This window comes from Moschus berezovskii, chromosome 13 (assembly GCF_049115385.1).
Source record: "Moschus berezovskii isolate FMDL1 chromosome 13, NW_MosBer_1.0, whole genome shotgun sequence".
In the NCBI taxonomy this organism is placed as follows: domain Eukaryota; kingdom Metazoa; phylum Chordata; class Mammalia; order Artiodactyla; family Moschidae; genus Moschus; species Moschus berezovskii.
In genome coordinates, this window is record NC_142472.1 from 91,298,304 (window position 1) to 91,320,420 (window position 22,117).

General features: G+C 41.5%; 1 protein-coding gene across 14 annotated transcripts in view; it reads left to right on the forward strand.

The window, feature by feature from the left end:
* The window catches only part of LOC129557884 (liprin-alpha-1-like), a 149,939-nt gene that overhangs the window by 50,151 nt on the left and 77,671 nt on the right, over nt 1-22,117 (forward strand). For 5 of the 14 annotated variants that reach the window (XM_088842811.1, XM_088842809.1, XM_088842812.1 and 2 more), the window contains exon 3: nt 6,088-6,177. The exons of 6 other annotated variants lie outside the window; for them this stretch is intronic. The gene's annotated coding sequence lies outside the window, so the exon portion shown is untranslated. The remainder of the gene's footprint in view (nt 1-6,087; nt 6,178-22,117) is intronic. 3 more of the 14 variants (XM_088842799.1, XM_088842802.1, XM_088842803.1) reach the window with 1 other exon arrangement.

The window sequence follows — 22,117 nt, forward strand, 5'->3', positions numbered from 1 at the left end:
GGTGTGGCAACAGTGACGTGAGATAGAATACTGTTGACAGTGAGCACTGAAGTGCATTGGGCAGCTGGAGCATTGATATAACACCTAACACAGCCTTAAAAGTGAAAAGTGACAGGATTAGAAGGAAAACGGAGGAGCCCACAGATTAGCATATCTCTATTAAAACAGATAGGTAGGGACTTACCTGGTGGTCCAGTGGTTAGGAATCGCCTCGCAGTGCAAGGGACATGGGTTTGATCCTTGGTCAGGGAACTAAGATCCCATGTGCTGCAGGGCAACCAAGCCCACACACCGCAGCTAAGACTCGATGGAGCCAAAGAAATACATATCCTTAAAAACAAAAATGAATAGGTAAACAGAAAATTAGTCAAGAAAGCACATATACCTTGTTTTGTTGCACTTCCCTTTATTGTGCTTTGCAGACACTTCACTTCAGTCACTTCAGTCGCTCAGTCATGTCCAGCTCTCTGTGACCCCATAGACTACAGCCCGCCAGGCCTCCCTGTCCGTCACCAATTCCCAGAGTTTACTTCAACTCATGTCCATTGAGTTAGTGATGCCATCCAACCATCTTATCCTCTGTCGTCCCCTTCTCCTCCCACCTTCAATATTTCCCAGCATCAGGGTCTTTTCCGATGAGTCAGTTCTTTGCATTAGGAAGCCAGAATATCAGAGTTTCAGCTTCAGCATCAGTCCTTCCAAAGAATATTCAGGACTGATTTCCTTTAGGGTGGATCGGTTGGATCTCCTTGCTGTCTAAGGGACTCTCAAGGGTCTTCTCCAACACCACAGTTCAAAAGCATCAGTTCTTCAACGTTTAGCTATCTTCATCGTCCAGCTCTCACATCCATGCATGACTACTGGAAAAACCATAGGACTAGATGGACTTTTGTTTACAAAGTAATGTCTCTGCTTTTTAATATGCTGTCTAGATTGGTCATAATTTTTCTTCCACAGAGTAAGTGTTTTTAATTTCATGGCTGCAGTCACCATCTGCAGTAATTTTGGAGCCCCCCAAAAATAAAGTCTGTCACTGTTTTCCCATCTATTTGCAATGAAGTGATAGGACCAGATACCGTGATCTTAATTTTCTGCATGTTGAGGGTTTGCTTTTTTTCTTATTTTTTAAAAATTTATTTATTTTAATTGGAGGCTATTCCTTTACATTATTATATTGGTTTTTCCATACATTGACATGAATCTACCTCTGGTGTACATGTGTTTCCCATCTTGAACCCCCCCCCCCCCCACCTCCCTCCCCGTCCCATCCCTCTGGTTTATCCCAGTACACCAGACCCGAGCATCCTGTGTCATGCATCGAACTTGGACTGGCGATAACCCTGTATGCTGCTGCTGCTGCTGCTAAGTCACTTCAGTCGTGTCCAACTCTGTGTGACCCCATAGACGGAAGCCCACCAGGCTCCCCTGTCCCTGGGATTCTCCAGGCAAGAACACTGGAGTGGGTTGCCATTTCCTTCTCCAATGTGTGAAAGTGGAAGGTGAAAAGTGGAAGCGAAGTCGCTCAGTCATGTCCGACTCCAAGCGACCCCATGGACTGCAGCCTACCAGGCTCCTCCATCCATGGGATTTTCTAGGCAAGAGTACTGGAGTGGCTTGCCATTGCCTTCTCCGATAACCCTGTATACGAGACAGTAAAAGAGACACAGATGTATAGAACAGTCTTTTGGACTCTGTGGGAGAGGGTGATGGTGGGATGATTTGGGAGAATGGCATTGAAACATGTATATTATCATATGTGAAACGAATCGCCAGTCCATGTTCGATGCATGTTGAGTTTTGAGCACACTTTTTCACTCTCCTCTTTCACTTTCATCAAGAGGCTCTTTAGTTCTTTGCTTTCTGCCATAAAGTTGGTGTCATCTATATATCTGAGGTTATTGATATTTCTCCCGGAAATCTTGATTCCGGCTTGTGCTTCCTCCAGCCCAGCATTTCTCATGATGTCCACTGGATAGTAGTTAAATAAGTAGGGTGACAATATACATCCTTGACGTACTCCTTTTGCTACTTGGACCCAGTCTGTTGTTCCATGTCCAGTTCTAACTGTTGCTTCTTGACCTGCATACAGATTTCTCAAGAGGCAGGTCAGGTGATCTGGTATTCCCATCTCTTTAAGAATTTTCCAGTTTATTATGATCCACACTAAGGCTTTGGCATAGTCAATAAAGCATGAATAGATGTTTTTCTGGAACTCTCTTGCTTTTCCGATGATCCAGCGGGTGTTGGCAATTTGATCTTTGGTTCCTCTGCCTTTTCTAAAACCCGCTTGAACGTCTGGAAGTTTACGATTCACGTATTGCTGAAGCCTGGCTTGGAGAATTTTGAGCATGACTTTACTAGCGTGTGAGATGAGTGCAATTATGGGGTAGTTTGAGCATTTTTTGGCATTACCTTTCTTTGTGATTGGAATGAAAACTGACCTTTTCCAGTCCTATGGCCACTTCTTGAGTTTTCCAAATTTGCTGACATACTGAGTGCAGCATTTTCACAGCATCATCTTTTAGGATTTGAAATAGCTCAACTTGAATTCCATCACCTCCACTAGCTTTGTTCGTAGTGATGCTTCCCAAGGCCCACTTGACTTTACATGCAATGATGTCTGGCTCTAGGTTGGTGATCACACCATCGTGAATATCTTGGTCATGAAGATCTTTTTTGTATAGTTTTTCTGTGTATTCTTGCCACCTCTTAATAGCTTCTGCTTCTGTTAGGTCCATACTATTTCTCTTCTTTATTGAGCCCATCTTTGCATGAAATGTTCCCTTATTATCTCTAATTTTCTTGAAGAGATCTTTTGTCTTTTCTATTCTGTTGTTTTCCTCTATTTCTTTGCACTGATCACTGAGGAAGGTTTTCTTATCTCTCCTTGCTATTTTTTGGAACTCTGCATTCAAATGAGTGTATCTTTCCTTTTCTTCACAGCTATTTGCAAGACCTCCTCAGACAACCATTTTGCTTTTTTGCATTTCTTTTTCTTGGGAATGATCTCGATCCGTGTCTCCTGTATAGTGTCACGAACATCCATTGATAGGTCATCAGGCACTCTGTCTATCAGATCTAATCCCTTGAATCTATTTCTCACTTCCACTGTATAATCGTTATGGATTTGATTTAGGTCATACCTGAATGGTCTAGTGGTTTTCCGTACTTTCTTCAATTTAAGTCTGAATTTGACAATAAGGAGTGCATGGTCTGAGTCACAGTCAGCTTCCAGTCTTGTTTTTGCTGACTGTATAGAGCTTCTCCATCTTTGCCTGCAAAGAACATAATCAATCTGATTTCAGTATTGTACATCTGGTGATGTTCATGCGTAGAGTCTTCTGTTGTGTCATTGGACGAGGGTGTTTGCTATGACCATTGCATTCTCTTGCACAACTCTATTAGCCTTTGCTCTGCTTCATTCTGTACTCCAAGGCCAAATTTTCCTGTTACTCCAGGTGTTTCTTGACTTCCTACTTTTGCATTCCAGTCCCTTATAATAAAAAGGACATCATTTTGGGGTGTGAGTTCTAGAAGGTCTTGTAGATCTTCTGAGAACCATTCAACTTCAGCTTCTTCAGCATTACTGGTCAAAGCATAGTCTTGGATTACTGTGATATTGAATGGTTTGCCTTGGAAATGAATAGATCATTCCGTTGTTTTTCAGATTGCATCCTGGTACAGCATTTCAGACTCTTGCTTTGCAGACACCACAGTTTTTACAAATTGAAGGTTCGTGGCAACCCTGTGTTGAGCAAATCTGTTGGTGCCTTTTTTCCCAAAAGCATTTGCTCACTGCATATCCCTGTGTCACATTTCGGTAACACTTGCATAACAGGCATATCTCTGAGATATTGCAGGTTTGGTTCCAGACTACTTCAATACAGCAAATATCACAATAAAGCAAGTCATGCAAGTTTTGGGGGTGGATTTATATATAAAAGGCTCTCCATGGGCCTCCCTATTCACTTAGTCACAATGATGCTGAAATCAGGTCAACTAATCTTACAATGGCCGCTAAGGGTTCAAGTGAAAGGAGTTGCATACCTCTCACTTTAAATCAAAAGCTAGACATGATTAAGGTTAGTGAGAAAGTTATGTTGAACGTTGAAACAGGCCAAAAGTTAGGCCTTTTGAGCCCAGCAGCCAAGTTGTGAATCCAAAGGGAAGGTTTTTAAAGAAAATCGAAAATGATAACTCTAGTGAATTCATGAATGATAAGAAAACAAAACAGCCTTATTGCTGATACAGAGAAAGTTTTGGGATCTGCATAGATCAGCCAGCCATGGCATTCCCTTAAACCCAAGCCTAATCTAAGACAAGGCCCTAACTCTAATTCTGTGATGGTTGAGAGGAATGAGACAGCTTCAGAAGAAAGGTTTGAAGCTAGCAGGGGTCAATTTCGTGAAGATTAAGGAAAGATATCATCTCTGTAGCATCAGAGTTCACGGCAGAGCAGCAAGTGCTGATGTAGAAGCTGCAGCAAGTTATCCAGAAGATCTAGCTAAGATCATTCATGAAGGTGGCTGTTCTAAACAACAGATTTTCAGTGTAGACAGAACAGTCTTCTATTGGAAGAAGATGTCACCAGGACTTTCATAGCTAGAGAGGAGAGGTCAGTGCCTGGCTTGAGAGCTTCACAAGGCAGGATGACTCTCTTGTTAGGGGCTAATGCAGCTGGTCTGGTGGCTCAGTGGTAAAGAATCTACCTGTCAATGCAGGAGATGTGGGTTTGATCCCTGAGTCGGGGAAAATCCCCTGGAGCAGGAAATGGCAACCCACTCCAGTATTCTTGCCTGGGAAATTCCATGGACAGACGAGCCTAGTGGGCTACAGTCCATGGGGTTTCAAAAAGAGTAGGATATGACATGGCAACTGAAGAGTAACAAAATGCTCATTTGCCATTCTGAATTATGCTAAATCTTTTCTTCCTATACTCTGTAAATGGAACAACAAAGCATGGGTGACAGCACATCTGTTTACAACATGGTTTACTAAATATTTGAAGCCCACTGTGGAGATCTGCTGCTCAGAAAAAAGAGATTCCTTTGGAAATATTACTGCTTATTGACAATGCGTCTGGTCACCCAAGCACTCTGATGGAGATGTACAAGATTAATGTTGTTTAATGCCTACCTTCTCAACATCCATTCGGCAGCCCACAGATCAAGGAGTAATTGGAACTTTTAAGGCTTTATTATTTATGAAACATATTTTGGGAGTGGCACACCTCACAGCTTGCATGATCTTCGTTTCCTGACCAGGGATTGAACCACAGTAAAAAACCACAGTGCCAAATTCTAACCACTGGACTGCCAGAGAAGTCCCATAAGAAATACATTTTTAGGCTGTAACTACCGTAGTGACTCCTCTGATGGATTTGGGTGGTTAAATGAAAACATGGAAAGGATTCACCACTCTAGACGCCATTGAGAACATTCGTGATTCAAGGGAAGAGGTCAAAATATGAATATTAGCAGAGTTTGAAAGAAGTTAATTCCAACCCTCATGGTGCCTTGTGGGGCTGTAAGACTTTGGTGGAGGAAATAATACCTAGTGTGGTAGAAAAATCGCAAGAGAACTAGAATTAGAAGGGGAACCTGAAGATGTGACTAAGTTGCTTCAATCCCATGATAGGACTTTAATGGTTTCTCATGGGTGAGCATTAAGAAAATGATTTCTAGACATGGAATCTACTCCTGGTGAAGATGCTGTGAGGACTGATGAAATGACAACAGAGGACTTAGAATATTACGTAAACTTAGTTGATAAACAGAAGCAGGGTTTGAGAATATTGACTTCAGTTTTGAAAGACATTCTACTTTGGGTAAAATGTTGCTGCTGCTGCTGCTAAGTCGCTTCAGTCGTGACCGACTCTGTGCGACCCCATAGACGGCAGCCCACCAGGCTCCGCCGTCCCTGGGATTCTCCAGGCATGAACACTGGAGTGGATTGCCATTGGGTAAAATGTTACCAAACAGTCATTCATGCTACAGAGAAATTTTTCATGAAAGGAAGAGTCAATGGATGTGGCACACTTCAATATTATCTTATTTTAAGAAATTACCATAGTTATCTCTCCTACAGAAACCACCGCGATCAGTCAGCAGCCTTCAACATCGAGGCAAGACCCTCCACAACAAAAAGAGTATGACTCACTTGAAGGCTCAGGTGACGGTTAGCATTTTTTAGCAATAAAATATTTTTTAATTTAGACATGAACATTGTTATTTAGACTCTTATGAGTTGATACTACATTCTACATTATAATATAAATATGGGTTTTATATGTACTGGGAAACAAAATAATCCCCATGCCTCACATTACTGTGGTATTTGTTTATTGTGGTGGTATGGAACCAGACTACAATATCTTTGAGAATGCCTATATAGAAGACTTGAACAACACAACTAATAAATTTGGTCTAATACATATAGAAAATTTTGTACCTAACAAATAGAGAATAAGCGTTATTTCTGAGCACAGAAGGAGTACTTTAAAAAATGGACTATGTCAAATCATAGGCTCCAGTTTCATCCACCTCATTAGAATTGATTCAAATGTATTCCTTTTAATTGCTGAGTAGTTCTCCATTGTGTAAATGTACTACAGCTTTCTTATCCATTCGTCTGCAGCCAGTCCAAGTACAATGCATGATACAGGATGCTCGGGGTTGGTGTACTGGGATGAACCAAAGGGATGGGAGGGGAAGGGAGGTGGGAGGGGGGTCAGGATGGGGAGCATGCGTAGAAAAAAAATGCAAACAACTGTTCTACTTCAAAAAAATAAATATATAAAATTAAACATAAAAAAATAAAAGTTGAATTAAATCAAACGTATTTTTGTTACTAAGATTTCTCTAAATCCTCTTTCTGCTATGGGTTATTATTCTTGGTTTCAAATGTTAATGGAGATGTTACTTGCATATTAAACTCTGAACTGAGGGAAAAAAAAATGGACTATGAAAAAAAAAAAAAAGGACTATGTCCTAAATCACAAAAGAAGTTTCCAAAATATAAGGTTCAGTTCAGTTCAGTCACTCAGTCGTGTCTGACTCTTTGCCACCCCATGAATCACGGCACGCCAGGCCTCCCTGTCCATCACCAACTCCCGGACTTCACTCAAACTCATGTCCGTCGAGTCGGTGATGCCATCCAGCCATCTCATTCTCTGTCGTCCCCTTCACCTCCTGCCCCCAATCCTTCCCAGCATCAGAGTTTTTTCCAGTGAGTCAACTCATCGCATGAGGTGGCCAAAGTATTGGAGTTTCAGCTTTAGCATCAGTCCTTCCAATGAACACCCAGGATTGATCTCCTTTAGAATGGACTGGGTGGGTCTCCTTGCAGTCCAAGGGACTCTCAAGAGTGTTCTCCAGCACCACAGTTCAAAAGCGTCCATTCTTCAGCGATCAGCTTTCTTCACAGTCCAAGTCTCACATCCATACATGACCACTGGAAAAACTATAGCCTTGACTAGACGGACTGTGGCTGTACTAGTTTGCATTCCCACCAACAGTGTAAGAGGGTTCCCTTTTCTCCACACCCTCTCCAGCATTTATTGCTTGTAGACTTTTGGATAGCAGCCATTCTGGCTGGCGTGAAATGGTACCTCATTGTGGTTTTGATTTGCATTTCTCTGATTATGAGTGATGTTGAGCATCTTTTCATGTGTTTGTTAGCCATCTGTATGTCTTCTTTGGAGAAATGCCTGTTTATTTCTTTGGCCCATTTTTTTATTGGGTCGTTTATTTTTCTGGAATTGAGCTTCAGAAGTTGCTTGTATATTTTGGAGATTAATTCTTTGTCAGTTGCTTCATTTGCTATTATTTTGTCCCATTCTGAAGGCTGTCTTTTCACCTTGCTTATAGTTTCCTTTGCTGTGCAGAAGCTTTTAATTTTAATTAGGTCCCATTTGTTTATTTTTGCTTTTCTTTCCAATATAAGGTGTGTCATGGAGAATCCTGCTGTGATTTATGTCGGAGAGTGTTTTGCCTATAGGAGTTTTATAGTTTCTGGTCTTACATTTAGATCTTTAATCCATTTTGAATTTATTTTTGTGTATGGTGTTAGAAAGTGTTCTAGTTTCATTCTTTTACAAGTGGCTGACCCGTTTTCCCAGCACCACTTGTTAAAGAGACTGTCTTTTCTCCATTGAATATTCTTGCCTCCTTTGTCATAGATAAGGTGTCCATAGGTGTGTGGATTTATCTCTGGTCTATCTGTTTTGTTCCATTGATCTATATTTCTGTCTTTATTGCCAGTACCATACTGTCTTGATGACTGTGGCTTTGTAGTAGAGCCTGAAGTCCGGCAGGTTGATTCCCCCAGTTCCATTCTTCTTCCTCAAGATTGCTTTGGCTATTCAAGTTTTTTTGTATTTCCATACAAATTGTGAGATTATTTGTTCTAGCTCTGTGAAAAATACCATTGGTAGCTTGATAGGGATTGCATTGAATCTATAAATTACTTTGGGTAATATATTCATTTTCACAATATTTATTCTTCCAGCCTACAAACACGGTATATTTCTCCATCTATTAGTGTCCTCTCTGATTTCTTTCACTAGTGTTTTATAGTTTTCTATATATAGGTCTTTTGTTCCTTTAGGTAGATACATTCCTAAGTATGTAATTCTTTTCATTGCAATGGTGAATGGAATTGTTTCCCTAATTTCTCTTTCTATGTTCTCATTATTAGTGTATAGGAATGCAAGGGATTTCTGTGTGTTGATTTTGTATTCTGAAACTTTACTATATTCATTGATTAGCTCTAGTAATTTTCTGGTAGAGTCTTTAGGCTTTTCTGTGTAGAGGATCATGTCATCTGCAAACAGTGAGAGTTTTGCTTCTTTTCCAATTTGGATTCCTTTTATGTCTTTTTCTGCTTTTGATTGCTGTGGCCAAAGCTTCCACTACTATGTTGAATAGTAGTAGTTAGAGTGGGCACCCTTGTCTTGTTTCTGACTTTAGTGGAAATGCTTTCAATTTTTCACCATTGAGGATGTTTGCTGTGGGTTTGTCATATGTAGCTTTTATTATGTTGAGGTATGTTCCTTCTATTCCCGCCTTCTGGAGCGTTTTTATCATAAATGGGTGTTGAATTTTGTCAAAGGCTTTCTCTGTATCTATTGAGATAATCATATGGTTTTTATTTTTCATTTTGTTGATGTGGTGTATTTACATTGATTGATTTGTGGATATTGAAGAATCCTTTCATTCCTGGGATAAAGCCCACTTGGTCATGATGTATGATCTTCTTAATGTGTTGTTGGATTCTGATTGCTAGAATTTTGTTAAGGATTTTTGCATCTATGTTCATCAGTGATATTGGCCTGTAGTTTTCTTTTTTTTGTGGTATCTTTGTCAGGTTTAGGGATTAGGGTGATGGTAGCCTCATAGAATGAGTTAGGAAGTTTACCTTCCTCTGCAATTTTCTGGAAGAGTTTGAGTAGGGTAGATGATAGCTCTTCTCTAAATTTTTGATAGAATTCAGCTGTGAAGCCTTCTGGACCTGGGCTTTTGTTTGCTGGAAGATTTCTTATTACAGTTTCAATTTGGAAAGTTGTACTTTTCTAAGAATTTGTCCATTTCTGCCAAGTTGTCCGTTTTATTGGCATATAATTGGTGATGATCCTTTGTATTTCTGTGTTGTCTGTTGTGATCTCTCCATTCTCATTTCTAATTTTATTGATTTGGTTTTTCTCCCTTTGTTTCTTGATGAGTTTGTCAATTTTATTTACCCTCTCAAAGAACCAGCTTTTGGCTTTGTTGATTTTTGCTATGGTCTCTTTTGTTTCTTTTGCACTTATTTTTGCCCTAATTTTAAGATTTCTTTCTTTCTACTCACCCTGGGGTTCTTCATTTCTTCCTTTTCTAGTTGCTTTATGTGTAGAGTTAGATTATTTAGTTGACTTTTTTCTTGTTTCTTGAGGTGTGCCTGTATTGCTATGAACCTTCCCCTTAGCACTGCTTTTACAGTGTCCCACAGGTTTTGGGTTGTTGTGTTTTCATTTTCATTCGTTTTCTGTGCATATTTTGATTTCTTTTTTGATTTCTTCTATGATTTGTTGGTTATTCAGCAGTGTGTTGTTCAGCTTCCGTATGTTGGAATTTTTAATAGTTTTTCTCCTGTAATTGAGATCTAATCTCACTGCATTGTGGTCAGAAAATATGCTTAGAATTATTTCAATTTTTTTGAATTTACCAAGGGTAGATTTATGGCCCAGGATGTGATCTGTGCTTGAGAAGGTTCCGTGTGCGCTTGAGAAAAAGGTGAAATTCATGGTTTTGGGGTGAAATGTCCTATAGATATCTATTAGGTCTAACTGGTCTATTGTATCATTTAACGTTTGTGTTTCCTTATTAATTTTCTGTTTAGTTGATCTATCCATAGGTGTGAGTGGGGTATTAAAGTCTCCCACTATTATTGTGTTATTGTTAATTTCCCCTTTCACATTTGTTAGCATTTGTCTTACATATTGTGGTGCTCCTATGTTCGGTGCATATATATTTATAATTGTTATATCTTCTTGGATTGATCCTTTGAGCATTATGTAGTGTCCTTCTTTGTCTCTTTTCACAGACTTTGTTTTAAAGTCTATTTTATCTGATATGTGTATTGCTACTCCTGCTTTCTTTTGGTCTCTGTTTGCGTGGGATATCTTTTTCCAGCCCTTCACTTTCAGTCTGTGTCCCTTGTTTCGAGGTGGGTCTCTTGTAGACAACATGTATGGGGGTCTTGTTTTTGTATCCATTCTAGTCAGCCTTTGTCTTTTGGTTGGGGTATTCAACGCATTTACATTTAAGGTAATTATTGATAAGTATGATCCCATTGCCATTTACTTTATTGTTTTGGGTTCGAGTTTATACACCTGTTCTGTGTTTCCTGTCTAGAGAAGGTCCTTTAGCATTTGTTGGAGAGCTGGTTTGGTGATGCTGAATTCTCTCAGCTTTTGCTTGTCTGTAGAGCTTTTGCTTTCTCCTTCATATTTGAATGAGATCCTTGCTGGGTACAATAATCTGGGCAGTAGCTTATTTTCTTTTAGCACTTTAAGTATGCCCTGCCATTCCCTCCTGGCCTGAAGTGTTTCTATTGAAAGATCAACTTTTATCCTTATGGGAATTCCCTTGTGTGTAACTTGTTGTTTTTCCCTCGCTGCTTTTAATATTTGTTCTTTGTGTTTGATCTTTGTTAATTTGATTAATATGTGTCTTGGGGTATTTCGCCTTGGGTTTATCCTGTTTGGGACTCTCTGGGTTTCTTGGACTCGGGTGATTATTTCCTTCCCCATTTTAGGGAAACTTTCAGGTATTATCTCCTCCAGTATTTTCTCATGGTCTTTCTTTTTGTCTTCTTCTTTTGGGACTGCTATGATTCGAATGTTGGGGTGTTTAACATTGTCCCAGTGGTCTCTGAGATTGTCCTCATTTCTTTTAATTCGTTTTTCTTTTTTCCTCTCTGTTTCATTTATTTCTAGCATTTTGTCTTCTAACTCGCTTATCCTATCTTCTGCCTCCGTTATTCTACTGTTGGTTTCCTGCAGAGTGTTTTTAATCTCATCTATTGCATTATTCATTGTATACTTACTCTTTTTTATTTCTTCTAGATCCTCGTTAAACCTTTCTTGCATCTTCTCAATCCTTGTCTCCAGGTTATTTATCTGTAACTCCATTTTGTTTTCAAGATTTTGGATCATTTTCACTATCACTACTTGGAATTCTTTATCAGGTAGGTTCCCTATCTCTTCCTCTTTTGTTTGGGTTGGTGGGCATTTATCCTGTTCATTTTCTTGCTGGGTATTTCTCTGTCTCTTCATCTTGCTTATATTGCTGTGTTTGGGCCTGCTGTGATTCATGGGGTCGCAGAGAGTCGGACACGACTGAGCGACTGAACTGAACTGAACTTCCGTCTTCTGGCAGTTTGTGGAGTTCTCTTTATTGTGGGGTTCTCTCGCTGTGGGTGGGGTTGGACGGGTGACTTGTCAACGCTCCCTGTTTAAGAAAGCTTGTGTTGGTGTTCTGGTGGGTGGAACTGGATTTTTTCTCTCTGGAGTGCAATGAAGTGTCCCGTAATGAGTTATGAGATATCAGTGGTTTTGGAGTGACTTTGGGTAGCCTTTATATTGAAGCTCAGGGCTATTTTCCTGTGTTGCTGGAGAATTTGTGTGGTATATCTTGCTCTGGAACTTGTTGGCCCTTGGGTGGTACTTGGTTTCAGTGGAGGCGTTTGATGATCTCCTATTGATTAGTGTTCCCTGGAGTCAGGAGTTCTCTAGTGTTCTCAGGATTTGGACTAAGCCTCTTCCTCTGGTTTTCAGTCTTATTCTTGCAGTAACCTCAAGACTTCTCCATCTGTCACTTCCAAGGTGGTTCCCTCTGTTTCAGCTTCTTCTGTTTGCTGGTCTCTTCAGTGTCTAATTTCCTCCCTGACACAAGGGGACGGTGGTGGACACTTTTTTAGGCTCCTTTGTTCAGTTGTGCTGTGGGGAGGGAGGAACGCTGCAAATAAATATCACTCGCATCTGTGGGGAGTGCTCGCAGTGTCTCGGCCACACTGGGTTTGCCCCACTCACGGGCACACAGTGTGTGTGCTTTCCCAGTCTATACTGCTTAGGCTCTAGGTTGCTCTGCCAGGAACTGTCTGAGGCAAGCCCTGGGTTGCATGCACTTCCCGGGTGAAAGTTGCTCAAGTTCTGGTACTCGGGTACTCCACAAAGGTGCAGACTCGGTTGGGCCAGCGTTTTGTGCCCTTCCGCGGTCCGAGCAGCTCAGGTGACCAGGTGTTTGGCTAGTGTTGTTGCTGTGACTTATTGCCTCCCCGTCCCTGCCTCTCGGTTTTCTGGGTGTACAACCAGCGCACCTTCTCAGGTGGATGTTGACTGGCCAGAATCCCAATAAATCTTGGCTAGCAACGAAGCCTGCTTGAAGTTTGGTAGATGACGCCTCTCTGGGCCCGCGATTGCCCCCTTCCGGCTCTGGCTGCCCTCCCCTGCCTGTCTCGGCGGGGGATGGGGGACTGGCCGCCCGCAGCCAGCTAGCCCTGTTGAGTCCCCCACTCTGGGAGCAGGTCTGGCAGTGTCCTAGGTCAGGGCTTTTCACCTTTTCACAGGGTAGCTATAACACAGTCTGCTTTGCTATCTCAAGTTAGTTTCCTCAGATTGCCCTCCCATGCATTCTTTAGTTGGAAGGGACCTTAGAAATCATAAAGTTCAACTTCGAACCCAGCACCAACATCCTCCAAAACCATCTTTTATAAGCCTCTGCTTGAGTGATTTCAGTAACAGGAAGCTTACTACTCTAAGGCCTTCCATTCCATTTTGAAGTCAGCTGACAACCAAAATGAGCAAAGTGAGCAAGGAAATTAACACTTCCCTAAAGTCTTCATAAAAGGCTACCCACTCCAGTATTCTGGCCTAGAGAATCCCATGGGTTATATAGTCCTTGGAGTCGCAAAGAGTTGGCCACAACTGAGTGCCTTTCACTTTCAAAGTCTTCATAAAGGAGCTGCTGACATCTTCATTTTAGCCCCGTGAGACCCATGTCAGACTTCTAACTTACAGAAGGTGATAAGTTGCTTAAGTGTTGCTTAAGCCCATAAATTTAGGGTAATTTATTAGAGCAGCAGTAGAAAACTAAAATATTCAGCCTCACACTTGCACATCTGCAAAGTGTGGGCAGTGAACAAAAGAGGAATGGAAAATGGCCCAAGGAATCCATTAAAGACCAGAAACATTACATTGCACAGAACTGGCCTGTTGCCATGAAACAGACTGTTGAGGTGGCTTGGAGAAGTTGGAGGTACTGAGATTAATAAGAGCAATCAGTCTCTGGTGCCCTTCTTCCAATATTATCCTTCAGTTTTTTTCACCATTATTGTCCAGTTTTCTTTTTATTCCCACTTCTCCTTTATCTTCTCCTCCATCATACTTTCCTCCATTTTTAAACAATGCTCTTTATTTTTATCTGCTAATCAAGTGTATGTTTTTTATCAACCTCACACTCCCACTAGCATACCCACCCAATTTGTTGGAAGGAGATAAGGAGCAGAATATGAGAGGAGTATTGGGAGAAGTTTGAGATTTTGCAGCGTGCCAAGAATTAAAATGGTAAGGAACGTAGCTTTAGCACCTGGTCTCTGAGTACTCCAGTGCAGCACACGAATTCACAAATCAGGGTTACACACAAATCCATTTATTAGGAAAAAAAAATCAAAACTAAGCAGGCACTCAAAAGTATTTTGAAAATAATAAAAGGTTTTTACTAAGGTACCAATTAGTGACTGTCTCCTAGTTTTGCTGCTGAAAAACTATGTTGACCCCTTTTCACTATCTCTAAGCTCAAAACTAAGGCCTTAAGGAGCTAACGGAAGGTTTTCATCAGCGTCAAGTAACATTAGATGAGCTACTGAACAACAGTAAATACAAGAGAAGCATCTAAACACTTAAGTGAATCAGTGGCACATGTACATTTTTATTTTAAGAATTGTTTGGCACCAGATTTTTAGGAACATGTTTGCTGAGTGTGATGACTAAGATCAGTGCACTAATGTCTATGTACAAGTTTCTGATTTCCCACATGTCCTGCTGGCTACAAGGGCAGAAGGGACATTGTTCTCTGGCGACAGATTGGGCTTTGGTGGAGCCAGCTTAGGGGCACTATTGGTAATAATCCAAAGGGCACAGGTATTACCTCAGTCATCAATTTAATAGATCCCAAATGAACCCTTAGCACAAAGACAAGGAGAGAAGTCTCTTTCCTTTTCAATGTGATGATAAGCATTTCTGAAAATTCCAATAATTATGTGGGCCACGTGACTGTCAGAAATTGGCTTGTTTCTAGAGCCATTGCTGCAGCACTAAAATTGATGAGCAAATACAGAGGAGATCAAAGTCATTTAACCTGAAAGTCCTTTTCTTCCTCTCTCCTGTCCTAATCGTTGTTAGGAGTTCTTTTGCAGAAGCATGACAAATTTAATTAGACGCTTGATTTTGCTGTCACCGTTTTAGTTGTTTTTCCAGAACCAGAGGTTATGTTCATGTTGTTTTTCTTGTCTGTTGATGAAAGCAATTTTAGAAAATGAGTTTTCAAGTCTCTGTGACTGTTCATTAGCATTTATTCATTCATTTATTCAGTAAACATGCATTTGTTTACCTATTCCTTATCAGGTAGTGAATAAGACCCTAGAATTCTAATTTGAAGAAGAAAATGTCGTGATTTACACTCCTGCAAAGTTCACACTCTAGTAAGGAGATACACTTGTAGACACCTGAGTACTATAATGGTGGTGTGTTCAAAGCGTTATTTGAGCACAAATGTGGAAGTAGTTACTTCTGCCATGAAGACTGGGTGTTCAGAGAACTATTAGAATATGAATGATCCAAACAATAAGAATTTATTAATCACCTAATAATTGCTGAAGTTATGTTAGCGAACAAATAGACAGTTGTCCTGTTGTAGTTCTATAATGGAAATTTTGAGTCTAAAGAGAGGAAGCAGAAAATAAGTAAAGACATTAACAGATTAGTTTTATTTACTTTTTTTTTGGTAATTAATTTATTTTTTATTGGAGGCAAATTATTTTACAATATTATATTGGTTGGTTTTGCCATACATTGACATGAATTTGCCCCGGGTTTACATAAGTTCCCCCTCCTGAACCCTTTTAATTTCATGGCTGCAATCAGCATCTGCAGTGATTTTGGAGCCCAAAAATAAAGTCTAACACTGATACCACTGTTTCCCCATCTATTTCCCATGAAGTGATGGGACCAGATGCCATGATCTTTGTTTTCTGAATGTTGAGCTTCAAGCCAGCCTTTTCACTTTCCTCTTACACTTTCCTCAAGAGGCTTTTGAGCTCCTCTTCACGTTCTGCCATAAGGGTGGTGTCATCTGCATATCTGAGGTTGTTGATATTTCTCCCGGCAATCTTGATTTCAGCTTGTGCTTCTTCCAGCCCAGCCTTCCTCATGATGTATTCTGCATATAAGTTAAATAAGCAGGGTGACAATATACAACCTTGACGTACTCCTTTTCCTATTTGGAACCAGTCTGTTGTTCCGTATACAGTTCTAAATGTTGCTTCCTGACCTGCATACAGGTTTCTCAAGAGGCAGGTCAGGTGGTCTGGTATTCCCATCTCTTTCAGAATGTTCCACAGTTTATTGGGATCCACACAGTCAAAGGCTTTGGCATAGTCAATGAAGCAGAAATAGATGTTTTCTTGGAACTCTCTTGCTTTCTCCATGATCCAGTGGATGTTGGCAATTTGATCTCTGGTTCGTCTGCCTTTTCTAATACCCTCTTGAACATCTGGAAGTGCACGGTTCACATATTGCTGAAGCCTGGCTTGGAGAATTTTGAGCATGACTTTCCTAGCGTGTGAGATGAGTGCAATTGTGCGGTAGTTTGAGCATTCTTTGGCATTGCCTTTCTTTGGGATTGGAATGAAGACTGACCTTTTCCAGTCCTGTGGCCACTGCTGAGTTTTCCAAATTTGCTGGTATATTGAGTGCAGCACTTTCACAGCATCATCTTTGAGGATTTGAAATAGCTCAATTGGAATTCCATCACCTCCACTAGCTTTATTCATAGTGATGCTCTCTAAGGCCCACTTGACTTCACATTCCAAGATGTCTGGCTCCAGGTGAGTGATCACGCCATCATGATTATCTTGGACGTGAAAATCTTTTTTGTACAGTTCTTCTGTGTATTCTTGCCACCTCTTCTTAATATCTTCTGCTTCTCTTAGGTTCATACCATTTCTGTCCTTTATTGAGCCCATCTTTGCATGAATTGTTCCCTTGATATCTCTAATTTTCTTGAAAAGATCTCTTGTTTTTCCTATTCTGTTGTTTTCCTCTATTTCTTTACATTGATCGCTGAGGAAGGCTTTCTTATCTCTCCTTGCTATTCTTTGGAACTCTGCATTCAGATGCTTATATCTTCCTTTTCCTTTGCTTTTTGCTTCTCTTCTTTTCACAGCCATTTGTAAGGCCTCCTCAAACAGCCATTTTGCTTTTTTGCATTTCTTTTCCATGGGGATGGTCTTGGTCCCTGTCTCCTGTACAATGTCACGACCCTCCGTCCAGAGTTCATCAGGCACTCTATCTATCTAGTTCAAAACTCTAGCCTTGCATACCCTCCAAAATCAATGAATGGAAGGAACCCAGCATATCAACTGAGAGAAGAAAAATCATATGAACATACTAATAGATACAGCAAAGGTACTTTACAAAATCCAACCCCCATTCATTATATATTTTATAGAAAATTAGTAATTACTTTTTCAGCAAAGGTCCATCTAGTCAAGGCTATGGGTTTTCCAGTGTTCATGTACTGATGTGAGAGTTGGACTGTGAAGAAAGCTGATCACCGAAAAATTGATGCTTTGAACTGTGGTGTTGGGGAAGACTCATGATAGCCCATTGGACTGCAAGGAGATCCAACCAGTCCATTCTAAAGGAGATCAGTCCTGGGTGTTCATTGGAGGGACTGATACTAAAGCTGAAATTCCAATACTTTGGCCACCTCATGCGAAGAGCTGACTCATTGGAAAAGACTCTGATATTGGGAGGGATTGGGGGCAGGAGGAGAAGGGGATAACAGAGGATGAGATGGCTTGATGGCATCACCAACGCGATGGACATGAGTTTGAGTGAACTTTGGGAGTTGGTGATGGACAGGGAGGCCTGCCCACCTCATGCAAAGAGTTGACTCACTGGAAAAGAGTCTGATGCTGGGAGGGATTGGGGGCAGGAGGAGAAGGGGACGACAGAGGATGAGATGGCTGGATGGCATCAACGACTCGATGGACATGAGTTTGAGTGAACTCCGGGAGTTCGTGATGGACAGGGAGGCCTGGCGTGCTGTGATTCATGGGGTCGCAAAGATTCGGACACGACTGAGTGACTGAACTGAACTGAATAATAACAATTCTTCATGAATAGATAGTTGTCAAGAACAGTAAGAATATTCCCCTTGCAAAATTTTTAAAACATGTTATAAATGGACAACCACCCAAAGGGATGGGATTAAAACACCATGAGAATTTCTTCAGTGAAGATAGATTTTGACCAAAACATCATGCTGTCAGCCGGGTGCTGCATTTCCTTTCTACCATCAGAATGATCTTCAAGATCCAGACTGGCAAACATCAATTAAGAAAGAACCCTTTGCTGTTGGCAAAGGAAGTGATGATCCCAGAACGCTCATCAGGATGATGAGGTCTGGGGTGACAGTCAGGCTACTGCAGCTCAAAGTGAACAGAATCAATTCCGTATTTAACCCCGTGTTTGACATTTCTCTGACAAAACTGGTTTCAAAGCACAAGGATTTAGAAAATGAGAAGCATTTTCCAGAGAGAAAGAAAAAGAAGAAGAAACCAAGAGCTATAAACAAGGGGAACAAAGAAGCTATGTCTGTATCCTTTCTGTGTCTAAGTGACCTTTCACTCCTGGGTGTCAGGGTAACAAATCCACTCTACAAGCGATAACCCTTTTGCAGTGAAAGGGTGAAAGTGACACTCTGGCTAAAGCACGTCACTCACAATATGATTCAAAACTCTTTCTTAGAAAAGTGGAAAATTAAGCATTCAAATGCATTTAAAATCCAGAATATCAGAGCTAGATAAACCCATAAAAATAAAAAATGTTATGTTCCATTTAATAAACGAAGACAGATTTTTAACCTGGTTAAAGATCTAGCCCTTGGGTACATGACAAGGTGAAGCAATACAGGACAATACTTTCCAATAGACCAGGGCTTGATTCCCAAACACCAAGAAGTCATTGCACCCGTCTGAGCCCTTGTTTCTTCATCTGTAAAATAGGCATAATAGGAATCACTTCACAGGACTGCTGTTTAAATTAAGGCTGAAACCTGGAGAGCACTGGCACAGTTTTGCCACATAAGAATCCTCAATAATCATTTTCCTTCTTTCTTTTGGATCTCAGGGTCAGAGCTAGAGCTCAGTGCTGGGCTCTGGAGTCACAGTTCATTCCTGTTTGCTCTGGTCCCAATGACAGCAACAGGCAGAGTATTTGCAGGTATCAGGTTCAGGCTGGGGATGAAGGGACCCCTAGATGATTTACCATGTCTCTGTAGTTCTGCTCTTCAGCAAATGAGATACAGAATGGGGCTTAGTTTCTGCCTCTACCACGATAAGCTGTACATGAAAACCTAGATCCACCTGCAGTTCAGTTTTTCCATCAGAGAAATAGGGTGTGGGTCTGTTAGTTGATCAGTCGTGTCTGCCTCTTTGTTACCTCATGGACTGTGTAGCCTATTAGGCTTCTCTGTCCATGGAGTTCTTCAGGCAAGAATACTAGAGTGGGTTGCCATTCCCTTCTCCAGGGGATCGTCCTTACCCAGGGGTCGAACCTGAGTCTCCCACATTGCAGGCAGATTCTTTACCTCTGAGCCACCAGTAAAGGTGATTAAAAATTGATATTATCGTTTGATATTGATATTTTGGAAGCCTCCCCAACTGCTCAATTCAATGAGTTTTCTTTAACCTGTATTTACATATATATGCTGTAAGATCCAGAAGTGTGTGTGTGTATGTTTGTATAACTGGGGATACCTATTCCTATATTTCCAACATGGAAAAATGATCAGGGTCAATAAGAACTTTGATCAGCCTAGGTCATCACACATACAAAAAAAAGCCAGTAGATCAAGAAAAGAAGGCTGCATGGTCTTAGGAGAAGAGAATGTGGGCAGAGGAAGACAAAAAGGAAGGAAAGAATTAGTTGCTCAATCGTATCCAGCCCTTTGTGACCCTATGGACTGTAGCCTGCCAGGTTCCTCTGTCCATGGAATTCTCCAGGCAAGAATACTGGAGTGGGGAGCCATTTCCTCCTTCAGGAAATCTTCCAGACTGAGGGATCGAACCCAGGTCTCCTGCCTTGCAGGCAGATTCTTTACCATCTGAGCCACATGGAATCAGAGGAAGACAAAAGCAATAGGGGATTCTGCCTACAGCCCAATGGCTCCCCAAACTGGTATTTTCAGCCCTGACCTCTGCCCAGAACTCCAGATGAAGACTTGAATGGTTTCACAGGCATCTCAAATGAACTTGCTCAGAAGAGAGTTCTTGATTCTACCTTCCCACATCCAGACCAGCTCCTCTTTCAAGCACTCCATCTCAGAAAAGGACAACACAATCCACTTGGTTACTTAAGCCAAAAATCTAGGAATGTTCCCGGGTCTTCTTCTTTCATCTTCCTCAGGGCCGTCAATGCACAATGCACCCTAATCCATCCTCTTCTCCACATCTCTACTTCGACCACTCCCCCACCATCAAGTCTGGGCCACCGTGAATTTCTGTTTTACCACTGTGGTATCCACCCTGATCCCAGACTCGTTCCCTCTTCACAAACCCACCTAACCTTTTACAAACATGTGTGCACATGCTTTAGTCACTTAGTCACAGCCAACTCTTCTGCAACCCTATAGACTGTAGCCCGTCAGGCTCCTCTGTCCATGGGATTTCCCATGCAAGAATTCTGGAGTGGGTTGCATGCCCTTCTCCAGGGTATGTTCCCGACCCAGGGATTGAATTTTCATTGCAGGCAAATTCTTTACCATCTGAGCCAATATCAGTTCAGTTCAGTTCAGTTCTGTCGCTCAGTCGTGTCTGACTCTTCGCGACCCCATGAATCACAGCACGCCAGGCCTCCCTGCCCATCACCAACTCCCGGAGTTAACTCAAACTCATGTCCATCGAGTCGGTCATGTCAACCAGCCATCTCATTCTCTGTCGTCTCCGTAACCTCCTGCCCCCAATCCCTCCCAGCATCAGAGTCTTTTCCAGTGAGTCAACTCGTCGCATGAGGTGGCCAAAGTATTGGAGTTTCAGCTTTAGCATCAGTCCTTCCAGTGAACACCCAGGATTGATCTCCTTTAGAATGGACTGGTTGGATCTCCTTGCAGTCCAAGGGACTCTCAAGAGTCTTCTCCAGCACCACAGTTCAAAAGCATCAATTCTTCCGCGCTCTGCTTTCTTCACAGTCCAACTCTCACATCCATACATGACCACGGGAAAAACCATAGCCTTGATTAGATGGACCTTGGTTGGCAAAGTAATGTCTCTGCTTTTCAATATGCTATCTAGGTTGGTCATAACTTTCCTTCCAAGGAGTAAGAGGCTTTTAATTTCCTGGCTGCAATCAGCATCTGCAGTGATTTTGGAGCCCAAAAAAATAAAGTCTGACACTGTTTCCCCATCTATTTCCCATGAAGTGATGGGACCAGATGCCATGATCTTTGTTTTCTGAATGTTGAGCTTCAAGCCAACCTTTTCACTCTCCTCTTTCACTTTCCTCAAGAGGCTTTTGAGTTCCTCTTCACTTTCTGCCATAAGGGTGGTGTCATCTGCATATCTGAGGTTATTGATATTTCTCCTGGCAATCTTGATTCCAGCTTGTGCTTCTTCCAGCCCAGCGTTCCTCATGATCTACTCGGCATATAAGTTAAATAAGCAGGGTGACAATATAGACTAGATCAAATTATCCCTAAGCTTAAGCTTTCCAATGATTTCCCACCGAACTTGGAAAAAAAATTCCAAATTCCTTCTTTTGAGTCAGAAAAGCCTCAGTGATCCCCGCTACCCTCCACTGCCTTTCCAACTCACCCCACACCTCTCTGCTCATTCACTGTGCTCAGGACAAGTGAGCCTTGTCTCTGTTCCTCATATGTTCCAAGGTTAGTCCTGGGCTGGGGCCTTTGCATCAGCCTGCAATGTGTCCCCTCATATCTTGGCAGGGCAGGGGCCTCTGGTACTCCGAGTGATGCCACCAGCTCAGACGACCCATGCCAGAAGACCACCCAGTCACTCACTATTACAGCCACTTCTTGTAATTATCTGTGTAGCTCATGTTACTTGCTGATAGATTTCTTGTTTATTTCTTTGGTTACTGCCGGTCCTGCTCTGTGAGAAGAGAATCTCTGTGAGACTGCAGGGATCTTTCAATCCACCCTGTTTCCTGCTCTGGCATGTGGAAGTCATGCAACAAATAGTTGTTGTTTGAATCGAAAAAGAAATAAACTCAAGACCACCAAAAGTGAACTAAAGAGTCTTATCTTGGAGGAGCATTCATTTCAACTGAATCCCAAAA